The sequence below is a fragment of the Chenopodium album genome, chromosome 13 (assembly GCF_948465745.1).
Source record: "Chenopodium album chromosome 13, dcCheAlbu1.1, whole genome shotgun sequence".
NCBI lineage: Eukaryota > Viridiplantae > Streptophyta > Magnoliopsida > Caryophyllales > Amaranthaceae > Chenopodium > Chenopodium album.
In genome coordinates this window covers 23388587-23400461 of record NC_137846.1, presented here as the reverse complement: position 1 = coordinate 23400461, position 11875 = coordinate 23388587, and the positions used below count along the sequence as shown (strand labels likewise).

Genomic DNA, 11875 nt, shown 5'->3' with positions numbered 1-11875 from the left:
ACATTTGGGGACAATCAAACGATCTACATCCCACGTTCGGGGATAATCAAACCATATATAGCCCACGTTTGGGGACAATTGAACCATCTTCATTTTTCAAATATTTAGAGATTATCTCCCAAGCGAAGACGATTCACGGCGCAAGGTTCTCGATACACAGAGACTTGCAATCTCATCATTAGAAATTTTTTTCCTAAAGCATAGAAAATTTTCGGTCGTTATCACCTCTCAAGGCAAAGAAGTCAGCGATTATATCACAATAATCTTCATCCGGTGGATTTCTTCAAGCATAGAAAGCTACCAAACTCATTTGCCACCAATACACTAGTGTCAAAAGCTACCAAATTCATTTGCCACCAATACATTGGTGTCAGATGCTATCGAACATATTTGCCACCGATACACTGGTGACAGATAAGCATTCTATCTCTACATTTTTATCTGCGGAACTAACGTTTTCTGCAGGTATCGGCGTATAAAGAGTGATTCAGGATCGCAGAACGTCTTAAATCATTCTCCGTCCTTACCAACTACTTTGACTATCATTTTCGAAACTAAAGTTTCTACAAACTCAGTCAAAGTGGGGGCTTCTGTAGACATCTAAAAATCTCCCCAAAACCAAACCCGATGATGAACAACTTTTCACCGCCATTATTGATCGGGTTGAGTATCTAATCTTGAAATGCTTAAATCCATATTAAATCCCAATACATTTCATAAAACAACCCAATTCCCAGCCCATTTCCCCAAACTATAACTTATTTTCCTCTTTTCGTGCCTTTAGACCCAAAATAATTCATTTCGTGTCCCTTAAAATCATTCATTTCGTGTCCTTTTTATAAAAACGTTTAGTCTAATTTATTTTGGTCCATAATCTGGGTCCAATTATTGAATAGTTGGATAGGGCTTGAAAAGATTTTTCCAACGATACATTATAAGCCCAAATCCGAGTTATAACGAATAAGTTATGGCCAAAATACTAAATTGAGCCTAAACCGAACCTAAGCCCACCTTACCTACGACCCAATGATCATGTGGAGGGTCCAAAGGATTTAATCCCATTGGAAGATTCTATAAGTTTCTAAATGATGTTAATTATCCTTTATGAAAAGATAAGATTAAAGAGTTTGAAATTGAATGAAACTCTTTTTGAAAGTCCTAATTCTATTCGAATTGAAAGACGTTCAAAGATTATCAGATATTATTTTCTTGCCTCATAGTTTTGATCTAAATCTTAGATGTTTGGATAGCCCTTGAAATTTTCTTTTTAAAAATATATTATAATATTAATTCCGAGCTATAATGAAAAAGATATAAAAGAAATATGAAACTCTATCCAAAACTGACACCTTCCCACTATTTCGGCCATATCTTTTATTCTAAAAATGATTTTATTATGATTCTAATTGGGTTAGAAATTAGACTTCAAGATATTTCCAACGACATATTATTTATCTTATTCCGATTTCTGGATCGAAAGATATGATAAAAATAAAAACCGCAAAAACTGCTGCTTATCGCAAGAGTTTTATTCCGATTAGAATTCGGATTTTATCTTAATTCTTCGACCCTTCTTTTTTCTTTATAAATAGAAGTCATATAACCCCTTTTCCAATCATCAACAAGCTTGGTCACAAAATCATTCTCTTCTCCCTCGTTAGCCGAAACACTAGCCTCCCTATTCTTCCATAATACTTCCCCTAAACACTCCAAGGAGTCCATACAATAACCGAAGTTCTATACTCAAACCAAGGTGTGAAAGGTATAATTAACTGAGGGATTGGAGCAAATCAACTGTACTTTGTTTTTAATTTAATTGTTTCAATTTGATTTATATATTTATTGAAGTTACTAATAGTTTATTCATGATGTAGCAATTCAAGGAAACGCGGAAAGTGAGTAATTAATCACTTAATTACTCTTATTTTTATTCTTATTGCTAGTATCATGATTATGTTTATTATGATTTGATTTGACTAACAATTTATTGTTGAATTGCTTCCAATATTAATGTTGATTTTTACTATATTTGTTGATCACTATATTGCATGTTTCAAGGGAATATGTAATTTAAAATCATGCCTAATAAGATAATTTGGACGACCGATTAAGGTTCCTTTTTAATCTTGTTGTTTAGTCAAAGTGATCACAATATTTTAGAATTATATGTTGCACTAATGTTTACCCAACTTAGTCTAATGTTAGTTTGGAGCAAATTGAATCTTTGTTTGCATGCCTTTGAGATTGCATGAATCACTTTTTGCAATAAGAATCGAGTAGAGGTCAATACGGGCGAATGTGACTCCATGACTCACTTTGTAACATCATCCCCGATCCTCCTTTCGTAGTTCTGAACCATATGGAGTTAGTAATATCATGGTTATGAATGGGGTGTAATCTTCACGGGTCAATCGTTGTTACCTTTCATTGTCCCATTATCGTGGTTGCCTTTTATGATCCGTGAACGGTTTACAAGTTCCTTAAAATACTTGTAGGCGGCTCCCTACTTTATTTGTCCCTAATCGTATACGTCAATTCCCACTTCCTATAAGTCCCAAGCATATTCACACATGCTTAACGTAGGCGCGTTTCGGACGACGTCTACAGGAAGCATCGATTGTTACAGGAATACCTCCAAATATAGCCTTGACTTGTTGATGGAGAGATGAAGGGACGACCTTAAGTTCATGAAACCAAGGGCGTCCCAACAATAAGCTGAATGAAGCTTTAATGTCTACTACTTGATAATTAGTGGTATGTTCAATGACTCATGCGGTGACATTCATGGTGATGGTTCCAAGAGCTTGACGGTGAGTATTTGATGGGCGATCCAAGCATGTTGTTAATTTCTCAAACCTCATCAACAAAATTTATATACTCAACTACACCAAGACATAGTATAGGGTAAGTCGAGGACGATCCACGAGGAATGGAGGGTTAAATGCTATAGTCTTTCATTAAGCTTTCCGAAGAGAGTGAATATGGTTTTGTGTAGGCTAAGGTTCAACAACTAATTAAGTATGAAAAATCAATATCACAAGCACTAAGGATTTAGGATCCACATACACTCACAATAGAAATGCTAATTGGATGGGAGATTGATCAACTAAATATTGCAAGGGAAAATAGCAGTTGCAATCAAGAGGACTCAATACGATATTTCCTAGGCGCCAAACTAGGGGTCTCTACGAATGACTAACTAGGAACAACATTGTAGTGAATTATTTCAAGCATCCCACACTTGAGCCCCACTGTGATCATACACTTAAGCATGGTGGCGTCCAAAGGGAAGGAAGCTAGAGAAAAAGAGTCGCCAACAAGTTTTAGGAACTTGTAAACCGTTCAAAGGGTGAAGGTTACACCCCTTCATGATCCATGAGATCGCTAACTCCATAGTGGTCCGGAACAATGACAGGATATTCCGGGATGAAGGTACAAATCCAACCTAAAAGAGATTGAACCTGCCCTAAATAGGCCTCTACTTTATTCTTCTCATATTCATGTCCGCTTTCTGACTAACATACAATCATTAGGTTAATCCTAAAACTGTTTAATCTATGTTGGATGATTATCAATGCACAAACAAATCTATTATTGGCGATCACATCAATTAAAACCACATTAGCCTAAATAAAATTATTAATTATCTTATTAAGCGTGATTTCAAATACACATTCCTTTTAAACCTGCAAGAGAGGGCGTGATCAAGCAATAACAATAATATATCAAGCAGCATAATAATATATAGACACAACAAATCATCATCATAATCATAATAATCTCAATCTCAAAGCAATAATTTTAGCAAGATCCTAGGCATGATACTAACAAGATTAATAACAAATCCTAACATGTCACAAAACAATAAAAATCAAAGCTTTATCCCTATCATGATACTAACATGATAGAAGAAATAGGAACCAACCTAATCACGATACTAGAAACATACATGATATTAGAAATCTTAGTTAATGCCCTAAACATGATATTAGGAATCATAAAGACATTCTAACATGATACTAAGAATTAAAATAATCTAATCATGATTCCTAAAGATATATCACAATAAAACTACTTACTTTTTTTTTGACACAATAAAACTACTTACTTTGTTGCCTCGTATCTCTTTCTATCAAAACAATACACACGTTAGTAACTTCAATAAAATATTAAATAGTAAATATAATCAAAGAATTGAAATAATATTTGGGACCAAACCTCAGAAATTATCAACCTTTCATGTCTAGGGTGAAGGAAACTTCGAGCTTGGCTAGGTGTGTCTAAATCTCATGATGGACAAATGTTGTATTTGAAAAGGCAAGGCTTTAAAAGAGGGAGAAAGAACAAGCTTCTAGCTTTAAGAGAGAGAAAGAATAGAAAGATGATTGTTGATGATTGAAAACGGGGAAATAACGCCCCTATTTATCGAGAAAAACACCCTGAATGATAGAAAAGTGTTTGAAATCGACTCGTAGTAAAACTGCTCCTATCGCGATGCGACAGAGCTATCGCGTCGAAATAAACTCCTCGCAGCACTATGGCGCGGATAAGACAAAAAAGTTGTACAGAGTCTTTTTCCCAATATAATTAGGTAATTAGACTCCGTATTTATCATTTAAAACACTTGTTTTATTCCAAATTAAAAATCATTATCTTTTCTAAATAAAATAAAAGTATAATTATTAATCCTAATTCCATTAGAACTTAAAATAACCTTCTAGATTATTCTAGAAGATTAAAGTCAATCCTAATGACTTTAGAAATAATAATTAATGGGCCCTCCACTTGATCATTAGGCCGTATATAAAATTCACCTTGGGCCCAGTTTAGTATTTTGGTCATAACTTCCTCATTATTCATCAGAATTGGGCTTATAATATATCGTTGGAAAACTCCTTTCGAGCCCCATCCAACTACACTATTATTAGACCCATATCATGGAAAAAATTAAACTGGAATAGATATTTTCATAAACAGAGTATGAAAAGAAATATTTTCGAAAACAGAGAGAAGCATTTTTATTAAAAATAAGTTCATCACGAGACTCTTTCACACTTCGCCTCGTTTGATAATCAAATGACATGAAAAATATTCATCACTGGGTTTGGTTTTTAGGGAGACACAATCAGGTGTCTACAATCACAAATCAAGTTCAATCGATAAATGTAATCTCCAAATAAATGTGTCGTGTCATTGAAGAGTTACAATGCAATATAGCTTGAAAATCAAGGTTAGCTACTCCTTAACAAATCAAACACATGCACAATTTCTATCAACCTATTTAATCAAAATACCAAATCAAACAAAATCCACCAATTAGCTATGATCTATCATTTATGCATGCTTCACCACATCCCTAGTAAAAAATCTACTCACTACATATGGTGAAAATAAAGAACAAAACTAAACAAATCATCAAAATTATCATCATCATTGTAATCAAACTATCAGCAATCAAATCAATCAATAAACTTGAAAATTCAACAAATTATCAAAATCAAATGTAAAAGATTGGTTTAAAGAGAATAGGATTCTTACAAACTTTGATCAAAATCGAAGGAAATGCGCTTCCATTCAAAGAAGAATGAAATCAAATGTAGCAATCATCCAATTATAAAGTTTCTCTCTCTAGAATCTAAAAACTAGAATTTCCAAGCATAAACTTCTCTCTCTAAAAATTTATCCTCCAAAAACTCCCTCCAACTAAAAATATAAGGAAAATCTATTTATAGTAAAACTAACTTAGGAGAAATTAGTTGGACGTCCAAATAAAACCCATACAGGCGCGCCCTCACTCCAGAATGCGCGACCGTGAGAAGAAGGGTGCAGAACAGGGAGCAGGGGCGGCGCGCTCGCGCATAGGAGGTACTCGCCCGCGCCCTTGTCGTGCGCGCCCCTGGAGAAGGGCACTTAGCATCCTCCGTGCGACCATCGATGCAATTTGTGCGCTCCACTTGATTGCCATTGGGTATGGCAGTCCCAAAACATGCTGACGGTGGTTTCGACACCACTTGTTTATGCAAGAGTAGCATTAGAGCGTAGGCTTGAAGTCTTAGAACTAGCATGTCTTGTCTTGAAAGCCACAATGGGGCATGATCCTTGCATCTTGAGCATCTTAAGGCTACTCGACATCTTGACTATGCAAACTGTTCCATAAGCTTGACTCACATCTCCCTCCACCGACTTGTGACTCAACCAAAAAGATCAAAAGGTCTTGAAAAGGGTTGTAATGTATGGGCAAAAAGGGTGAAGGTAGGCTAAAATTTGAAATTTGGTGGTATACCTAAATTGTGAAGCAAAGGGTGATCAATCCTCAACGCCATAATCAAGCAATCACCAAACAAAAACACCAACACCCCCAAGCTTATTCAAAGCCAAAAATCACAAACATATATAAAAAAGTATAAGAACGTTTCCCCGCAAGCTTAAATGGAGCATTTTCCCCAATGCTCTGAATAGAGAAATACACTTACATCAAAATATTTTTGAAAGTTCCATTTTTCTCATTTTTTATCACTTTTACCAAAGCATTTGCTTGTGTTTTGCTCTTTCTCATATTTTTCTAATTTTTTTTTTATTTTTCACTTTATTGCATTGTCCTTGCCTCCTTTGATTATGGACGGCTTTTTCAACTTTGCATTGGCCTTTATTCACAAAATATCCACAATACAAACTTGCTTTCATCATTAGAACCAAAAAATCTAATTTATATACCATATTTTCCAACAACATGGACCAATTGCTTCACAAAAACCAAGAATGGAAATAAAAATGAACAAATAGCTCAAAAGCTAAAGATATGGCTTGAAAAGAAGGTATATGGCTCAAATGGTTAGCAATGACGCAAATGTAAACTCAAGATCAAAGAGATAAAACCTATCATAGAAAAAGAAAAATTACCACTCCGAAAAGATGACTTTGTTCTTCCTAAATGGTTCGGTCGCGATCTCGAGAGATAAAAGTCAAATTCTAGATAAAGTAAGCGATAGTCAAGGATCCATGTTCTGCTCATACAAAGTATGTAGAAGGCTAGAAAAATGAAACCTCACATAGTCATAGTAAAAACTCACTATTGGTATCAAACTCACTATAGGAAACAACTCCGCGTTACCACAAACAAGTAAACTCGGGCTTCAAGATCCCAAAAGTTCTTAACACACTACCTTAGCATACTCTATTTTAGAATCAACCAAGCATACTCTCGAACCTTGCATACTGTTACCATATAGGAAATCATTTATTCAAAAGTATAAGTTCGGATGGTATTATGTCCAAGTCATAAGCAAAACATCAAAGTAAACCAAAAACAAAGCCTCAATCTCATTTTCTTTTACCTGTTTTTTTCTTTTTAAGAATATGAAGAAAAGAAAAGAAAGAGAAAAGAAAAGAAAAGAGAAAGGAAAGAAAAGGAAGAGAGAAAGAAAAGTACAAAGATGCATGCTAAATCATATAAATCCCAATCAACAAACAAATGGTCATTCGGCAACAATGTCAATGACTCCAAACACCATACGGTGTCAATGACTCCAAACGCCTAATTATCGACGTCAAAAAGCGTCGAAAAATTATTTCTAGACGCTTCTAAAAAGCGTCGAAAATAAGTGAGTCGAGAATTTTCCTTGTCGCCAAAAAGCGTCGAGATTCTCGACGCCTTTTATAGTCCAATTTTTCATACGAAGCGTCGAGATTCCTAACTTTGATGACACTTTTTGTTGTCGTATCAATTAGCGACGCTTTCTTGTGTCCCTAGTTTCTCGATGCTTTTTACGTCCACTCTTTCTTCAGGAAAATTTAATTTTAACCTCGAGTTTCTACACAATAAAGCGTCGAGAATTATGTTTTTTTTTTCATTTGTCACTTTGGCACTGGTTTGCAGTGGAACAGGCGCCTATATTACATATTCTTTTTTTTTCCCTGCCTTTTTTACCTTAACTTGATACAAACATTTACACATGCATAATATTAGATATTTTCATTTATAAATGTTGATATTGTTATCCAAAAATTAAAAAATGGTTTATACACCTTATATATAATGGTTTAAACGCAAGATATTGTTAGTAGCAGCAGCACCACCATCGAGCAAGCATAAATTTCAGCAGCAACCAACAGGCAGGAGTGATAACCCACAACAATCAGCCTTATCAATTGGATTCAATTTTTACTTGAGGAGCCATTAAACAAAACTATTGGAATTATTTCGAAGCCTAAAATGTAAACCTGTGGAAAAAGAAATGAAATATTAGGACAGCCATAAGATTTTCCTTCTATATTACAAAATCTTATCACTTTAAATTGTTGTTGCCAAGATTCAAGTTTTCAACCAAACGAAACACAAATTTAATATGATTATGCTCGTCACCAAGTACAAGAAAGAATGAGGGATACTTGTGTGAGGTCAAGTAAATCAATTAAGATGTCCAAGTTGTGTACATTTTTTCTTAGGTCTTTTAATTTGGGGGTGGGGTAAGGGGAAGAGGAAGGAGACGAGGTGTAGAATGCTTACTTGTGTCTGGATATGGTGGGAGGAAGAGGATCATCAAGCGCGTGAGGAAGCCGAGGGAAGGTTGTTCGTTTAAAAAAAATCCCTAACCTGTTGATTCTGTCTCAGCTGACGCCATTTCTTCTGACCAGAAGCCAAATGAGCAGTAGTTCCATTTATTGATATACTAATTGAGACATCAACTTTGTTTCCCAAGTAACTCATTATTCTAGAGTTTTAAGGTTGGCAAACTCGTAATCATCACTAATTATTGGAAAATCAATTGTAGGTGTTAATTAAACACGTCCGACTTCGTTGTTCTCGTGTATATATAATCTTCCAGTCCAATTACTATCATTGTTTTCTTGAAATCTGTGGAAACTATGTTTAGATAATCAATGCAGAGATAATCATAATACAAAATTATGAAATATAAGCACAAAATTATGAAATATAAGCACAAAATTAGAAAAGTAATCACCCAGACATAGCAGCCACGATTAATGATGATAACATGCAAATAAATTCATCCCAAGTCTTCTTTCTTCCTGCGGTAAAGAGAAATAGCTTTAGCTTTATTCTTGAATATTTGATAGAAATAACATTAAACACCCAATGTAATAAGAATATCAAATGAGGATCCAGGAAGGGATATTAACAAGTTTAAAACCGCCCCAAAGGTTAAAGTCCAGTTTCAGCTTGTAAAACAAGTTTAATGACATGGTAACTTAGCTTCTAATCACCGTCCCCCACTTCTAAATACCATGCAGAAAGGGCAAGGAGGCAAGGGGGAGGGGGAAATGAATGCAATGAAGGTGTATTTGAGTCTATATATAATTGCAAAACAGAAGGTAGATATATTCAGATAAAACCAGGCATAACTATTAGTTTATTCACTCATTGATAAGAAAGCATACTATTCTTTTATGCCATATGATTCATTAATTAGCCTTATATTTGAGTATATTTCAAATCTAGAACATGTCTATAACAACTACCACATGAAACAATAGGGGAGCTTTATATTCACTGGTCTAGAAAATATGACTCTTATTCTCATGACCATGACTTCTTATCCTTTAGAATATACCATTTATATGTAGGTCACAACCACAGTGAATGATTATTGTTTCAAATGGCAATATCCCAACTCAAGCAACATCACACTAAAATCAAAACAGGAGGAAGGTCAGTACTAGCAGCTCACCAACTTTGTTTCTTTGCTAATTATCAATACAACTCAACTTTAAACCTTGAAACAACAACTAAGAAAGGGAGGATATAGGATTGAAAGTAAGATTAATTAAAATTCTTAACTTTCATTTCTACAGCTCATCAATAACAAAACTTTAAAAACTAGAATATGGCCTCACTTCAATGATAGACAAAAATTCTTGAAGCCATACTTATTTGGAGGTGATAACATAGTCAAAATTTAAAAAGAATCTTCATTTACAAAATAAAGGATAAGGAGATAAGTCACAACAACATCTAATACAAAGAGAAAACAAGTAAAAAAAAAGAACAAGAGACCCCAAATGAATACGAGATAAGCAAATCATAACATTTTCCAAAAACTATAAAATGGACATTTCATCATTTAATTTTGCTGCGTGTGCACTCTAACTAAAGAGTATACCAACTAAAATTTATAATGAAACAGAGTCCAAAAAATATACAGGCTTCATATACCTAGTAGCTATTAATAAAGGACCATTAGCTAATCACTTTTATAAAATAGAAACAAATAATGGTGTTGATTGTCATATACTCGTAGACTATTCTTGCAACATAGGAGTAAAGGAAAACATCAATTGTTTGGCAAATTAAAGTTAGGAGATAACTTTTTTTTCTTTTATATAATACGGAGTACAAAAGGATTAAAAACAAAGGAGTTGCAAATACATAGAAGTCAGACTATATATGCTCAAAAAACCAAGAATTCAATAAACCTTCAAATTAAAATATTCATCTATTAATGAACCTCAAAATAAATTAACACATGAAAACATACCCATTTCCATTCAATACAATAAACGATTAATAACACAGAAAATTTGCAAGAAAACAAAAAGGAAATTAGAGGGAAAAGATATATCGTACCCACAGGGAAATGATGGTTCGATGTGGTGCTAGTGTTCCGAAACACTCAGATCCTCTAAAATCATCATATGGCTCGATGTTGAATAGTAAAGCAAATACTCAGAAAAAAGAGACGTTTTTGGCTTCTGCGATAATGTTCTGGGGTTGGACAAGCACAAGAACCTACCATTTGTGCACAAAATCTAATGAATTTACAACGAGAAGCAACTTGAGATGAGAATTTTTTAAAATATTTGCAGATCTCTGAGTAGAGGGAGGGATAGATGAGAGAGAAGACGGCTAGGGTAGAGAAGTTACGGGAAAGTAGGTTATGTTTATTTCAAAAAAAAAAAAAAAAAAAAAAAAAAAAAAAAAACTAACTCCTCGCCTAGAAATGACACGTGAATGGCATGTGATTAAGTCAAAGACATTTCGACGCTTTTTGTTGACGAGATATGCCAATGACGCAGAAAAGCATCGACAAAGAACGGGATTCCTAAATTCATTCCATGATAGCGTCGAGCTATATATATATATATATATAATCCTCGAACCATTCAACTCATCGTAAAGTATTCCTAATCTAAGCAAACAATAAAGAAAGGTAAAGAGGAATATTAGAAAGATCTCACCGAGCAGTTCAAGCTAAGCAACGATAAATGAGGTAAGGGAAAACATCCACCTCCATGACACTCCACAAAGCTATAGCAAGAACTAAAAAGCCAAGTGAGAAAGGAAAAGAAAACTATACACAAAGAAAAATGTTAGTAACTTCAAAAAAAATTAAAACTATACACTAATCTACAAAGAATTTGGATTATAGGGTTTTGGATTCATAGGATTTGGATTAGAGGGGTTTGGATTCAAAGGGAGCACATTCATTAGTAGTCACATCATCATAAAAAATCATCACCATCAAGAAACAACATCACCATCATCAAAACTCAATCATGAAAATCAAAACAATCAAGAACTATCATCAAACCATCATAGAAACAACAACATCCAACAACATCACCGAAGCATCAAGAAAAGCATGCACAAAATATCAAGATAAGAGGATAACAAGGATATCTATAACAACAATATTGGCACACCGGTGCTTCCCCACAAAGAAAAGATTCCCCCAAGCTAGATAGAAAACATCTCAACATCCCAACAATCATAACAAAATATCACATAATAAAAGGGATGGAGGAAAAAGCACAAAATGGGGAAACTAATGATCGCTTAGGCCCGACCTCATCCCCATGAGCATCCCATCCCTCGGTATAGCCTGGTGGCCAACCATAATGACCCCGGAAGTTATCT

At 34.5% G+C, this 11875-nt stretch overlaps 1 long non-coding RNA gene across 1 annotated transcript; it reads right to left on the bottom strand.

The window, feature by feature from the left end:
* Positions 1–7953: 7953 nt before the first annotated feature.
* Positions 7954–10877, bottom strand: LOC145576523 (uncharacterized). The gene is made up of 4 exons (XR_014098418.1): positions 10586–10877; positions 8964–9030; positions 8507–8854; positions 7954–8220 (listed from the first exon to the last, which is right to left on the bottom strand). It is a non-coding gene; the product is annotated as an uncharacterized LOC145576523 (long non-coding RNA).
* Between the last annotated feature and the right edge of the window lie 998 nt (positions 10878–11875).